We start from the raw sequence: 16,280 nt of genomic DNA, 5'->3' as shown, positions 1-16,280 counted from the left end.
TTCAAATTTTGTTTTGTGGGACCTGAGCGCAGTGCCACTGTCTTAAAATCTTCATAGCTGCCATAAACTTTGTTGTTAACATTTAACTTCCTAAGATGTTATTTTAAAGGGTCGTTTACTTCGATTAATTCTGACGGGTTGTAGTTCTGTCCACAAAAGCTGCTTTCCTGAGACTCTGCCAAAAATGGCATGCATCCTCCGTCCACGCACACCTCGTGAAAACAGTCTACCTTGTTCTTTCACAGCCTTTAGATGTTACCTGCGGTATGACTTTAGGGCATCCGGTGCCAAGGGGACTCCCTTCAAAGAACTGTCCTGACAGATCGCCTGGCATCGTCCCTTACATGTGTGCAAGCTGGCATTCTGTGAATTGTAGTGAGGACTGTTTCGTCTTCCAGTTTTACGACCTACGGCGCGTACCCTTGCCTACAGGCAAGTGTAACGTGTTTTTATAGAAGCTTTTCTTAGGTGTTCATACAATTAAATTGGGAAAATTGTAATCTACTTAGTTAAGTACTGGCAGTAAGCAGTAAAGTTTCATCTTTCATTTACTGATAGAGATTAATTTATTCCTATTTGATTTCAATTTTTCAATCGGGTTTTATGTTATCTGCGGAACAGTTTGGAGGAACGGTAACGTCACACTTGCTATTTTAATATTATAAACCAGGTATCTAAAAAAAACATAGATCTAGTTTCAGAAGCATGGGACAAGAAGTCTGCCATAGCCTTATGGTAGAAACCATCTTAGCATTTACCTGCAGTAATTTAGGGAAACAATCAGAAACCTAACTCGGGATGGCAAGATGAAGCCTGCAGCCCTCCGAAATACAAAGACAGTCTGTTTAAAACATGTTTTTGTTTATTCCTAGTATACAGTAGTAGTTTACAAGGAAGTTATTTAATAATGTGGAAGACCAGTAAAACACTGTTCATTCATTTCTGTCTCCTAGTCATTGCACGCACTACACACACGATATACAAATTGTTTCATAATGTAAAAACAGTCACAGTATCAGCCGATGTCAACATCACAACGATTATATCAGTTTTCAAAAGTTCCCACGGCATTAACTAAACAACTCTGACAGTATTCCTTTATAACGACTGAGACGTCGAGCTCAGAAGAAGGATAAGATTTTAAAATTACACGTTAAATACCTTTGAGAGTAAGCTCTTCCAGAAAAGAAAAAAAATTGAAGAAATTATGAAAGTGATATATGAAATCACATACGTTTATTAACCTTATTATTGCTTATACGTGTTACATTTTTATCAAACATCTACTCTATGTTCTCTAAATAATCCTTTAATTTAAAGAACTTATTGTTTAATGGGTACATTTTTATTGTCTTTTTAAATAAGTTTCTTTCGGTAATCTTTTTAATACTCTTGGGCAATTTCTTGCACACTTTTATTCCAGGGTTGAAAATGATATTTTAAGTATTATGATTATTCTTTCTTGATAAATGTGAGTTCCGTCTGGTTCTTATTCCAATGTGATGAACAGAGCTATTTGTGCAATAATTATCAATGTTACTTTTGATAGTAACTTCTGACTGGTAAATATACTCACATGGTCTAGTTAAAATCCATCATGTTTTGAACAGATCTTTGCAATGAGATCGACTGCTATTTTTGCGTATTATTATATCTTTCTTTCCTGTAGTTTGGGAAACATGTTCATATTTTGTTCATTTGTTCCCCAGAAAAAATTCGAAAGCTAAGAATTGTGTGTACTTGTGAATAGTGTCTAACCATAAGACACTGTCTGAGACGCACTCTTCACAGGACTCCAAGGGCATAACGTGATGCTGAACTCCGTTTGCAAGTATGTTTGTGTGTCTGCACCTCTTCAACTGAGAATGAATATTCATTCTTAGAAATGTCGTGCTTGTTATGAAGTTTATAAAGGTGATATCTACTTTTATCTTAAAATTGTCATTGTCTTCAAACGAAAATTCATAGCATTTGGTTTCTTTATGTTCAATGTCCTTTTATTGCACATTGATAAACTGTGTACTCCCTTGGGGGTTTCATTTGGTTCTTATTTTCTCATTCACTAAGATACTGCTGTCGTGAGCAAAGAGAATTTGTTCCTCGTTGTTTACATTATTGGTAAAGTCATTGAAACAGATCATGAGAAACATTGTACTAATTTCTTACTCTGATGAACTCCTATATTAATGTATTTTGATTCTGGTAAGTGTAGTATTAAAATTTCAGACTCATTTGAGGTAGGTGTTATCTCTGCTTCTTATGCCCTATCTGCTTGAATTCCATTACTTCTGGGCCACCAAACTGCCGTTCATTCAAAAGATTGTATTTATTCAAGTATTTTGTTAATTTATCTTTCATAATTGATTCTGTTATTGTTGAGAATTGTGGAAATAGGCAAATGGGCCAGCAACTTTCTATATCTTCTGAATTACTTTTCTTTAGCAGAGATAGAGCTCTTGCTCTCGAAATTTCCCAATGTGGATGATTCGTTTATTATGTTGTATAAGGAGCTTGTATACTCCGTATGTGTTGTTTCGGCACTCCTATTGGTGCATCTAAGCCTAGCTGTACTCACTTTAAGTTTTCTAGGTTTTGTACAATTTTACTGACTTCGTGATCTGTGGTTAGCAGTAACATCATTTTTTACAGTGATACACTGCTAATATCATTGTTTACAGGTGATACACTGATACTGGGAAATTTTTGTTGAAATTTCTCTGCAGTACTTGAAAAACGCTCATTCACACATCTTGCGATGTGTTGTGGATCATTATGCTCCTCCATTATCACCACGTTCTTATACTTTGGATTGTGTCTCCTTGTTTCCTTTTGAATTACTTTCTGCAGAGATTTGCTTTTGTTACCAGTAATGTATGTTGTTTTGTCATTAGATGAATTTTTTTAAGCAATTAGCACTTCCCTATAAATCTTTTTGTGCAATAAAGGATGTTAAGAATTTAGAAAATTTCCCATTTACATTGGTTTCCCTATAAACGCCATACCGAGTGTGGTTTGCTAGTTCACTTAAAATAGCTTGCGTTTTTATTTCTGATAAATGTCTTTTATAAGCCTGTTGTTTAGGGACTTCTTTATACACGATTTTACCCCTCTTCTTTGAAAATCGAATGACACTTCAATATCTTTCGTAGCTACGCCACACTTTTCCCTGTCTATATTGGTGTCCACATGGTCGATTACTGATGGAGTTGTTTCAGTAGTGTTTGTTGCACTGTTGCCCATCAGTTACATGCCAAAGCTCTGAAGGACATTAATAACTTACTACTAGTTTTATATTTCTGTCTACCACAAAATTATACTGACTCTTGTACTTGAGATTTTATTTAGAAACACTGTTAATTTATTGGAAAACGTCTCCATGTTACCACTGACCTACGGATACACACACTAAATAATTAATTCTTCACTGACGTCAAGCTCCATCAGTTCATCAGCTGATGATTTAAAATGTTTGTCTTCATATACTGTAGTGTCATGTCTTGATCTAAAGTATGTTCCTTTACTGATACAAATTCATGATCCTCCGTTATCTAAAATAATCTTAAATTGAGAGTCTGTCATCTTATACCCTTATACAACTACACATTATATTTCTGTATATCTCCACCAGTGCTCACAGATGTGAACTTAAGTGTTAAGTGTGTGAAATATCCATGTTACTATATCCAACAGTTCATTCTTTTAAAGGACTTTTATTATGTGTGTCATCTGGTGTGTTAGAATCTATTTTGTGAGTCCAGAATGAGATTTTCACTCTGCAGCGGAGTGTGCGCTGATATGAAACTTCTTGGCAGATTAAAACTGTGTGCCCGACCGAGACTCGAACTCGGGACCTTTGCCTTTTGCGGGCAAGTGCTCTACCAACTGAGCCACCGAAGCACGACCCACGACCGGTACTCACAGCTTTACTTCTGCCAGTATCCGACTCCTACCTTCCAAACTTTACAGAAGCTCTTCTGCGAAACATGCAGAACTAGCACTTCTGAAAGAAAGGATACTGTGGAGACATGGCTTAGCCACAGCCTGGGGGATGTTTCCAGAATGAGATTTTCACTCTGCAGCGGAGTGTGCGCTGATATGAAACTTCTTGGCAGATTAAAACTGTGTGCCCGACCGAGACGCGAACTCGGGACCTTTGCCTTTCGCGGGCAAGTGCTCTACCAACTGAGCCACCGAAGCACGACCCACGACCGGTACTCACAGCTTTACTTCTAACCAGTATCCGTTTCCTACCTTCCAAACTTCACAGAAGCTCTTCTGCGAAACATGCAGAACTAGCACTCCTGAAAGAAAGGATACTGTGGAGACATGGCTTAGCCACAGCCTGGGGGATGTTTCCAGAATGAGATTTTCACTCTGCAGCGGAGTGTGCGCTGATATGAAACTTCTTGGCAGATTAAAACTGTGTGCCCGACCGAGACTCGAACTCGGGACCTTTGCCTTTCGCGGGCAAGTGCTCTACCAACTGAGCCACCGAAGCACGACCCACGACCGGTACTCACAGCTTTACTTCTGCCAGTATCCGACCCCTACCTTCCAAACTTTACAGAAGCTCTTCTGCGAAACATGCAGAACTAGCACTCCTGAAAGAAAGGATACTGTGGAGACATGGCTTAGCCACAGCCTGGGGGATGTTTCCTGAATGAGATTTTCACTCTGCAGCGGAGTGTGCGCTGATATGAAACTTCTTGGCAGATTAAAACTGTGTGCCCGACCGAGACTCGAACTCGGGACCTTTGCCTTTCGCAGGCAAGTGCTCTACCAACTGAGCCACCGAAGCACGACCCACGACCGGTACTCACAGCCTTACTTCTGCCAGTATCCATCACCAACCGTCTTCTTGGGCAACTTTAGAAAGACTGTAATATCACTGATGTATTTGTTAATCAGGTGACATCAAACGACAAGTCTATTGTAGTGGTAACTCCTACCACTGAATGTATCAGGATGATCAAATATGTTGGGAAGAGATAGTAGGCACCGTATTAAGACTCGTCCGAGCTTTCCAAATGATTTGTTGTTTCCAAACATACTGCCCTCGCACACGTAGATCTGCATCACAGGGTCCCGCAATTCTTAGGAAACATCCCATCGGCCCATGCAACGCAATGCTGTGACGAGCCAGCCTTGACCAGCCGAGTTGTGGCGTCGTCAGAATTCCGGCAGTTGACGCAGTGTTCTGCATCCTGCTGACTCAGCGCGGCTTGGTGTGAGCCGCAGGTGGCCAGCTGTGTCCTTCTCGCCAGTGTAGTTGAGACCACAGCGACAGCAAGTGCCCGCAATCCGGCATCCTAATCTGTGGCCCTCACCTCGGGATGCCTCCGTCGTGTCTAGGAAGCCAGGACGACCGCCCGTGGTAGCAAGGCGTGGAGTGGCCCACCACTGGCTGGCTACAGACCCTGAATCGACGTCAGAGGAACCAACAAGCGACCCGCGATGGACTGGAATGCTGGCACCGCATCTACTGCTGCGTGTAGCTGGTGGTTTGACACGCCCCGCCATCCAGGAAAGCTGCCACACTTGAATGAATCTCGTTAGAAATCTGCTCCTACTTATACGCGGCTGTGTACCTCTGTTTTGACATACATGCTGCTTTGCGTCACGTACTCATGACATGCTAGGTTGGCCAGTGGGCCCCTTCTGTCTGTGATTTGTGACATACAAAACCGTTACGTATACTCTCTCAGCAATTTGACGGCCCTGTGTCCTCTATTGTATGCGTAACTCACTGCAATCTGGGCCGCACCGGGTTGTACCTTGTGCTCAGAATATTGCACAAATCTAACTTTCCCTATCCTAAACGGTGGTGCCGCTACACTATGTTCGAAGTCACTGATCCCTCCACACAGATCGGTTCTGGTGTTACTGCTTCCCTGCTGTCAACAAAATACTCCCACCTTCTTTTATACTGGTGAGTCTACCTGTCTTGACATCTAATGGTCAATTTCACATTATATAGGGACGTCCTGATATTATCAGTAATATGGCTAACAGTGATGCATACTTTCTTGTCTGGCGAAGAACATGCATTTAAAAAATTCCTTCCTTTTTTCAGTCTGTCTTCATGGGATGTTTTGGACAGTCGTAGCTATAGAAAAATTTCGACTTCCGAACTTCGACAGAAAATATTATACATTACAATCACTCAAAACCAAATTTTAAACATTTCTGTGACTAAAGCTGTATAATCCCCCTACAGTTGATAATTATCCTTGTAATTCGAAAGCATCTCATATAGTTGTACAACTTTTCAGAATTTTTCTTCCTATCCCTCACGACGAGAAAAAATTGGTACATCCGGAAAGACGATGTCGATTTACATCTGATGATGGCACATGCCACCCGGGGTATAGCTGACGTACTGATAATGGTTTCAACGTCATTAACAAACAGACAGTTGTGGCGTAGCTACTAGCGTGCCATCTATGTCTGCCCTTTAAAATGGTATGCTCATAAACAGAAGATTCAATATGCTGCAAGCATGTGAAGCAAGCAGAGAACTGCACCATGGAGATGCACTCGTTCTTACTACAACCAACGAAGCTAGTTGTGGTCTTGCGATTGGTGGGATGTTCCTTCCAAAGAACTGTCACAAAAGTTGGACGTGTTGTACAAGTTTCGCAGCCATGCTGGTATCAGTGAACATTCTCACACCCGTAGACGAGGTTTTCGGCGCCCACACAGCGCAGATGTCCGCCAAGATCGCGATATTTTAAGGTTAGCAGTGGCAGAATTTATAGCTACCACAGCACAGATAAGATGTCTTGTGAGCCCAGACGTGTCGACATCAACTGTTCGAACCGGCTATTAACAGTGGAACTACTGGTACGCAGCCCGTCATGCACTCACCGTACACTATCGTCATGTAGTGCCGTCAGAGGATCACTTGGAAGATGGAATGTCACGCTTTGGTCTCAGCGATGAAATCAGATTCTCCCTGCCCGCAAGTGATGGTCACTTGTGCGTACTTCGTAGAAGTGGTGAGCGCTGTCTCTTAGAGTTCATTCATCCAAGATACAATTGCCCCACCCCCCGACCTTGTGGTCTCTCGTGATCTCCGGTGTTTCCGGGGGGAACACTAACCAGCACTCTGTGAATGCAGAGTGTTGTAGGACTCTTTATTTTTGCCGTTCTTGCAACAGTAATGCAATCTATGGTTCCAACAGGTCAACGCTCGCCCACACACTGCCCGTGAAACACAATATATTCTGCAAGACGTTCAGCATCTTCCCTGGCCATCACGACATCCAATACAGAACTTGCGAAAGACGGTAGGACGAGGAGTGACTCGTGCGACTCTTCAACCAGCATCTTTTAACTACATTAACAGATCGAGTAGTCACCAGAAAATCGACTGCCATCTTTTTCGATTTTATACTGGCTGTCTATGAAATGACACCGCTTATTTCTCATAAACAATTCTTTCACATTACCATGAATAATTACGGGTTTTAGAAATCGCCTTCTGGCAGTGCCATTCAAAGGAACTGCTGTAAGAAACTTCCTGGCAGATTAAAACTGTGTGCCGGACAGAGACTCGAACTCGGGACTTTTGCCTTTCACGGACAAGTGTTCTACCAACTGAGCTACCCAAGCACGACTCACGCCCCGTCCCGAGTTCGAGTCTCGGTCCGGCACACAGTTTTAATCTGCCAGAAAGTTTCATATCAGCGCACACTCCGCTGTAGAGTGAAAATTTCATTATAGAAACTGCTTTAAGGTCTGTAGAAAGTGAAATTCGTTAATTTAAACATACTGGTACATTGACTAGTCAAAATTTACTGGACAAACAGTCAGTTACTTCGACTTTCCTTTGACTGCATGCTACTTACTGAAGTTATTTCCAGCCTCTCACATCGCACTCTTTAAAACTATTTCAATGTAAATCAAAAACAAAGGTATAAGCAACGATATATCCGTGATTGTAGTGCATCATGTCAGATTGCGTATTTCCTCTTTGTAATAAATTCCTCAGTCTTCAAAGACAGTAGTGGCACGTTTTGGTGTTTTGTTCTTGATTGTTACAATAAGCAGCGCATCACCTCGTCTCGCGTTGGTATGCATAAAGCAATGGTCGCGAGCAGTTTATTTATAATCTTGTGTATATCACTTTAAACCTTCATAAAAAAATTTCAAAATCCACTAAGATTACGACAGAGCAAATGTTGCATGACAGTGAGCTTAACAAATGAAAAGTCATACAGAAAGCAGTGCGAGCAACAGAACTGCCAGATGTTGCGTGCATGTTAACTTATTACTGAATGAGCATTTCACATTCAGTGGAACAATTTCTTTTTGACCTCTGAAATGTGAGGCTGGCCGAATAGATAAAAAAAAAATGTGGTATTGAACAGCGTATTGCGGTATACCTGAATTACATATAATTGAATGAACATAGCAGATAGAAATAAACAACATATTTGACCAATATTGTTCAGGGATGAGGAAACTGCTGGCAAAGGTCACATTAAATAATGATATCGCAGAAAGAAATCGACTGAGAACAACACAGACGCTCCTAAAGTCGACCGAATTAAATTGGATGCCACAAATCTCCGTCATCTTCCCCTATCCTGTCAGTCTGCAGACAACATGATTCATCAGTTCCTAAGAAGACGCTGTATGTGCCCTATGTAACAACGTAGAAATGACATGAAGTACCTCACTTTCTGACTTGGGTTTTTTCCACCCGACATAATAAATCAGTAATAGCTTAATAGACGCATTTACGTAGGTAGTCTATTTAATGATATTTTACCATGCTTTTAAATACACACATCAAAACAAGTTTTGCATCATCCCAGTTCCCTGAACTGCTGAAGAAGAACGTTGACTGTGGATATTGTATCACAGGCACAGTGCCTTTGACTGTTCGGAGATGTCACTAAACCCGCCCAAATGTGTAAATAACCATGCATTAGCAGCGCTTATTAGACGGCTCGTGTTGTCTGTAGTTCAACCATGCCTAGGCGGTCAATACCGCGGTTCGATTGCGTCCGCATTGTCACTTTGTGCCAGGAAGGACTCTCAGCAAGGGAAGCGTCCAGGCGTCTCGGGGTGCACCAAAGCGATGGTGTTCAGACATGGAGGAGATACAGAGAGACAGGGACTGTCGATGACATGCCTCGCTCTGGCCGCCCAATGGATATTACTGTAGTGGACGACCGCTACCTACGGATTATGGCTTGGAGGAACACTGAAAGCAACGCCACCATGTTGAATAATGCTTTCCGTGCAGCCACAGGACATCATGTTACGACTCAAACTGTGCGGAATAGGCTGCATGATGGGCAACTTTACTCCCGACGTCCATAGTGAGGTCCATCTTTGCAACCACAACACCATGCAGCGCGGTACAGATGGGCCCAACGACATGCCGAATAGACCGCTCAGGAATGGCATCGCGTTCTCTTTACCGATGAGTGTCGCATATGCCTTCAACTAGAAAATCGCCAGAGACGTGTTTGGAGGCAATTCGGTCAAGCTAAACACCTTAGACACACTGTTCAGCGAGAGCAGTCAGGTGGAAGTGGCATTTTGTGAGGCCGTCGTATACCTCTGGTGGTCATGGAAGTGCCGTAACGGCTGTACGATACGTGAATGCAATTCTACGACAGATAGTGCAACCATATCGGCAGCATATTGTGGAAGCATTCGTCTTTATCGACGACAATTCGCGTCACTATCGTGCACACCTTGTGACTGACTTCCTTCAGGATAACGGCATCGCTCGACTAGAGTGGCCAGCATGCTCTCCTGATATGAACCCTATCGAACATGCCAACGATGGATTGAAATGGCCCGTTATTGACGATGTGACCTACCAACGACTCTGAGAGATCTACGCCGAATCGCCGTTGAGGAGTGGGACTTCTCGACCAACAATGCCTTGATGAACTTGTGGATAGTACGCCACGACGAATACAGGCATGCATCAATGCAAGACGACGTGCTACTGGATATTAGAGGTACCCATGTGTACAGCAGTCTGGAACACCACCTCTGAAGCTCTCGCTGTATGGTGGTAGAACATGCAATGTGTGGTTTCCATGAGCAATAAAAAGAGCGGAAATAATATTCATGTTGAGCTGTGTTCCAGTTTTCTGTACAGGTTTCGGAACTCTCGGAACCGAGGTGACGCAAAGCTTTTTTTGATACGTGTATTTCAGCTTATAGCCAATGTTTACATTACATCTGGATTACATCCAGGAACTGAAAATATAGAAATGTCGGATTTGATGAGTGTTGTTGGTACCGACAATCAGAATTAATCGCATCGGTAACGATGAAATGAGGAAAATATTTCTTTCGTGTACATTGAATAAGAGATATATATTTATTATCTTACGTGTTTTCAGTGTTACTCTGGCGAAAGTCGTAATATGCTTCTTTCTGTTATATGGATCTTGAGTCTGTGCGTCCTTTTTGTTACCGTGACTTTATTGCCATAATATATCACCGGCCTTACAGCTATGTTATAAATTCTCTCTTTGGTTTCTACGCGCACTTTTTCATTACACAGAACCCTTGAAAGTATGAGTCGCTTGTTCCTGCCCGACGTTATTCCTTGAATTATGTCTGCTTGTACTGATCCGTGCTGTGGTATTAGTGATCAAAGGTACTTAGCATTATTAATTCCTGGAAGTATGACGCTGCCAGGTATGATGTGTATGCTTTGTGTAGTATCGTTTCCTGAGTTGTGTTTCATGAACGGAATCGTTGTTCTGCTGATGCTTAAGATTTTTGTTTCATGTGCCTTTCTCGTCTCCTCAAGATTCTCTTGAATTTCCTGAAAGTTTAAGACATAATGGCTGTATTATTTCCTTACAGAATATTCCACTATGTTGCTTTCTGAATCCTTCCGGATAGATAATTCCTTACAACATTAAAGAATAGGAGACTTACGACATTTTGCTTAGGATAATTTATTTTGGATATCTTTTTGCCTGTCTATGATAAGACGTGTATAATTCCTGGGACGTGGTGTGTATACAGAGGTTGCACAATTATTAATTCTGATACCTTTTCTATTGGATTGATGCGTTAGTTGTAGCGTTTTTCCGTAAGTTTGTTAAGCACAACACAGGCACATAACAGCCACTTTAATCAATAATATATTCTCCTTCAGTATTTACAACAGTTTTCCACTGCTGCTTTAACTTTTCCATTCCGCGACTGTAGAAGGCGAAGAACTCGTCGAGCCATGTTCGGAGCGTATTTTCTTCCGGAAAGGAAGTTCCTTTAAGCTGTTAAACAGACAGCGGGAAAGGCGAAAATCTGAAGGTGCAAGATCAGGTGAGTAAGACTGGTGCGGAATAACTTCACAACACTGCTCCTGTATAGTTTTTATGTCAGTCTAGCAAATGCGAACGGGCGTTATCGTGGCGTTGTCTCACTTCGTGCAGCCTTCCGGTAGTTGTTCTTGGATTTCGTCTGCAAGACGTCTCCGCTGTTGACATTAAACGTCAGCAGTGACGGTCACACATCGAGGAAACAGTTAGTACTACACCACCCCGTCACTGTTCGCCCAGATGGATGACATTATATTTTGTGGATGAGAGCATGTTTGTGTGCTGGGAGTTGCTACTTCGTTTGTGTTCAACCATTCTTTTCCATAAGCTAGCATAAAGACATCATGTCTCGTTATCAGTAACGAAACAGGAGAATCATCGTCAGTGCTGTTCGAAAGCCAGCTGATGACGACCAAGGAATGATGCACATACTGCCACACACTTATTTTTCGTATTTTGGCTTAGAGCATGTGGTACCCGTGCACGCGATTTTTGAATCTTCACCAATTCATGAAAAGGTTTCACGATAGTGGAATTATTACACTACTGGCCATTAAAATTGCTACAACACGAAGATGACGTGCCACAGACGCCAAATTTAACCGACAGGAAGAAGATGCTGTGATATGCAAATGAGTAGCTTTTCAAAGAATTCACTCAAGGTTGGCGCCAGTGGCGACACCTACAACGTGCTGACATGAGGAAAGTTTCTAACCGATTTCTCGTACACAAACAGCAGTTGACCGACTTTGCCTGGTGGAACGTTGCTGTGATGCCTCGTGTAAGGAGGAGAAATGCGTACCATCACATTTCCGACTTTGATAAAGGTCGTATTGTAGCCTATTGCGATTGCGGATTTTCGTATCGCGACATTGCTGCTCGCGTTGGTCGAGATCCAATGACTGTTAGCACAATGTGGAATCGGTGGGTTCAGGAGGGTAACATGGAACGCCGTGCTGGATCCCAAAGGCCTCGTATCACTAGCAGTCGAGATGACAGGCGTCTTATCTGCATGGGTGTAACGGATCGTGCAGTCACGTCTCGATCCCTGAGTCAACAGATGAGGACGCTTGCAAGACAAAAACCATCTGCACGAACAGTTCGACGACGTTTGCAGCAGCACTGACTATCAGCTCGGAGACCATGGGTGCGGTTATCCTTGACGCTGCATCAGAGATAGGAGCGCTTGCGATGGTGTATTCAACGACGAACGTGGCTGCACGAATGGCAAAACCTCATTTCTTCGGATGAATCCAGGTTCTGTTTACAGCATCATGATGGTCGCATCCGTGTTTGGATGCATATTGGAAGCGTGTATTCGTCATGGTCATACTGGCGTATCACCCGGCGTGATGGTATAGGGCCAGTGGTGTATGTATCACTCTAATATATCAAGAAAGGCTAACCAAAGATTTTGACTGTTTGGATCAATAGCAGCCGTGACACCATTCCTTCGAGAATGGACAACCCAAGATTTTGCCTGATTGGATCAATAGCAGCCGTGGTCCCCATTCCGGAATGGATACAAACTGATTATCTGTTAATGAGATAATTTGAGGCAGGCAGTATTCACGGATTCTGTCAGATTTCAAGGGCGTGAGATGTGAGATTTAGGTCTCTAAAGTTTCTATTCACGTACGCCTCCTTTATTTTTGACTGTTTAATGAAGCTTATCGGTTTCTTACCTCTCTGGAATTCATGGATTGTAAAAAGCGAAGTTAATATGAGTATGTAGTATGCCACACTTCCGTTACATATTCGCACGCCTAGATTAACTGACAGGTCCAAACAATGATGTACAGTATGCTTTAATGTCTCCGATTTTTTGTCATCATTTCTTCGCATCTGTTGTCAAAACTTCATTCAATTTCTCAGCGGTTATTGATATTGCGGAAATGCAGAGTTCTCTCGGGTTGCTCAGTCTAGGGTGAAATGTAGCTCAGACTAATGCCACACCCTCTCCGTTCCTAACACTGGGTTAAGGGTTGGCTCAAATTTATACCTCTTGTCTGCGATAAGAATCGATATCTCTCGGATACGGTGCACAAAGTGCTGTCTTTCAAGAAGGGAAAGCGCCGCCTTGGTTACAACTCGCCACTTGCTTCTGCGCTTCCAGGTCTGCTCCGCTGGGTGGCTCGGTGTGCGGTGCGTGGTGCGTGCGAGTAGCTGCCCCCGCTTCAGCACTAACAAGCCCGGCCCCGGGGCGCTGGGGCTCTAATTACTGGAGCTGACACCCCGTAATTGTCCTCTGGCGGGTGCCATTGTTCCTCTTATGTACCCACCCCTTCCACGCCACCCGAGTCGTCTCACCCGGCCCCGCCTCTTCTCGTGAAGTTGCTACGGAGCCGTAAAGTTTGCGAAGTCTACGCTCCAGATACCCATCCACGTGGGCTTGCTTAAGCACACTGCATGTAAAACACGCTAACTCAAAGCGTGGCGAACGCCTTGCGAATAGGCTCGAGTACAGACGAAAAGGGCAGATACCACTCCTCTCCATGTTGTTACAGCTGCGGAGACAATGCTTCAGTAGAATCAGCTCAACTTTCACCAACTTACAAATTTTTCCTGGTGATCAAACCTTCTCGTCCACTTCATAAGGGAAATTCATCCGAGAAGCTATCAGGCCCAAATTCCTCCTATCATCTAGCTACAGAGTTTCCCATTCATTGTACCGCGTACCTAAATTTTGGTTTTCGTCAGTTACTAATATGTAATCGTATTAACGACATATGTGATATCTGGTAGTCGCATAAGACTAACAACCTTCTTCATTTCGTAAATAGACGAAGATATCGAAATGAGGTTTTAGAAAAATGATAGTAAGTAGGGAAGGCATAGCCTCCCCACACCCATTTCTGGTGATTTTATTCTGGCGGCAATCGGACAGTCTCTCTATTGACGACAGAAACATATGCATTACAAGGTCGTTACCATTAAATCAAAGAACTAATTATGAAGCTTCACTACTCTGGACCATAATCTTGCGTCAGTTGTGTTCCGAGCCGCAAGCAGAATATCTACCGTGCTACATGCAGCGGGTAGTTGACACTCTAGTATGGGCTCCGTGGTCTTTGTTTCCCCACAGCTACAGTTGGCGATATAGACAGGGAAGATAAATTTTTAGAGCTTACATGTGGATCTTGCATACGATCCAATTCTGTTCACACCCATCTCGGACGGTTACCAAAGGCAGAGGCCAGGTAGAGTTATTCTCAAGTCGACAAATCGACAATTATTTACTTGCTGTAGTAGTTGTTTGCAGGACTGAAGTGATCTTGATGAAACTGCTTCTGGATCTCAGCCTTAGAGCCACGCAGTGGATGGATATCCTGATAAGTCAAAACTGTTCTCTCTGCGTTGTCTGTTACTTCACGACGAATATCTTTAGGCGCTTTGCCTTCGAGATGGTGGAGCCCTACAAGATGCGCTGGTTTCAAGCAACATGTAATGACGTGATCCGTGTAGCGCCTCGTCAATAATATTGGTTTCTTTTTTCTGTAGGGCTGGTCATACATTCTCTGCAGCTAGTGCCGTCTTTCTCAGTGTTTGTGGTCGATAGCTCCACGTGCTGACACTGCTCTTGCGAAGGATATTTTTTCCGCCTTCCGGCCTCACTCATTTTCGTATTCTCACAATGCTGTTTGTACGTCAAAGTACTACGTAGTGTGATGCCCAGATATGTAGACGACTATTGAATTTTATTGTGAGCCTCAACCGATATACGCTCTGTTGCCTTTGCCTAGCCCACAGGGATCGATAATTAACAATAGGACTGTAATGATAACAGTTAATCAATTTTAACAATTTCGGTAGCTCAGATGGTAGAGCACTTTCCCGCGAAAGGCAAAGGTCCCGAGTTCGAGTCTCGGTCGGGCACACAGTTTTAATCTGCCAGGAAGTTTCATTCAGCGCACACTCCGCTGCAGAGTGAAAATCTCATTCTGTAAACATCCCCCACGCTGTGGCTAAGCCATGTCTCCACTATATCCTTTCTTTCAGGAGTGCTAGTTCTGCAAGGTTCGCAGGAGAGCTTCTGTAAAGTTTGGAAGGTAGGAGACGAGATACTGGCAGAAGTAGAGCTGTGAGTACCGGGCGTGAGTCGTGCTTCGGTAGCTCAGATGGTAGAGCACTTGCCCGCGAAAGGCAAAGGTCCCGAGTTCAACTCTCGGTCGGGCACACAGTTTTAATCTGCCAGGAAGTTTCATATCAGCGCACACTCCGCTGCAGAGTGAAAACTTCATTCTGGAATTTTAACACAGTTCTTTTGTCTTTGAATGAGGTATAAAGGTCCCTAGTCTGTCTCATACCCCCTCCCAACAGTCTTCTACTCTAGCAACAACGAAGGGATTCACCTCTAATTTAGATTCAGAGAGATTCATTAAATAATATGGCTTCTTTCCGTAACCAGTTATATCAAAATTTCCCTTAACGATGGCTGCTCGTCACGTGATATTGCACGATTTTCTTTTCCATTTACAACTTTCGACGCTTCACTTATAACTTCACAAAACATTTTGTCCATACGTGCAAACACTTTCTTTATTCGCTGCAATTCTCATAATCTTAACCAAACTAATATTTCTTCAGCTATATATACTTTCCCCGACATTAGGGCCGCAGCCCGACCGCCATCTTCGATCCATCTCCTCATCCTGACCTCCTCCTGCATGTCTGCTGACACCTACAGGCAAGTACGAGGCTCTAAGCCTAACGGTGCATAGCTATTCCTTCTGGAACCTTTTAGCCGCCGATATGGCAGTCACTGGAAGTAGGTGGCTGTGGTCGATTATTAGCAAAGATAGGGATACCCTTAAGCGGGTACATAATTAAGTTCTGTATGTAATTACCACAAGCCTTGTATCAAGCGAGATATCGAAATATTATTTAATTAAACGACATACTTTTTAACCGCATTGATGAAACTGATTTCGCTAACAGAGGAAAGGACGGATTCCCTGTTATGGCAATTTT

General features: G+C 43.0%; 2 non-coding genes across 2 annotated transcripts; both read right to left on the bottom strand.

The window, feature by feature from the left end:
* Positions 1–3,823: 3,823 nt before the first annotated feature.
* Positions 3,824–3,898, bottom strand: Trnal-caa (transfer RNA leucine (anticodon CAA)). Its single transcript has one exon. It is a non-coding gene; the product is annotated as a tRNA-Leu (tRNA).
* Positions 3,899–4,424: 526 nt separating this feature from the next.
* On the bottom strand, positions 4,425–4,499 carry Trnas-cga (transfer RNA serine (anticodon CGA)). The gene has a single exon. It is a non-coding gene; the product is annotated as a tRNA-Ser (tRNA).
* Between the last annotated feature and the right edge of the window lie 11,781 nt (positions 4,500–16,280).

Source organism: Schistocerca gregaria, chromosome 5, assembly GCF_023897955.1.
Source record: "Schistocerca gregaria isolate iqSchGreg1 chromosome 5, iqSchGreg1.2, whole genome shotgun sequence".
NCBI lineage: Eukaryota > Metazoa > Arthropoda > Insecta > Orthoptera > Acrididae > Schistocerca > Schistocerca gregaria.
Note: the sequence above shows the minus strand (reverse complement) of the source record. Positions and strands in the feature narration are given on the sequence as shown.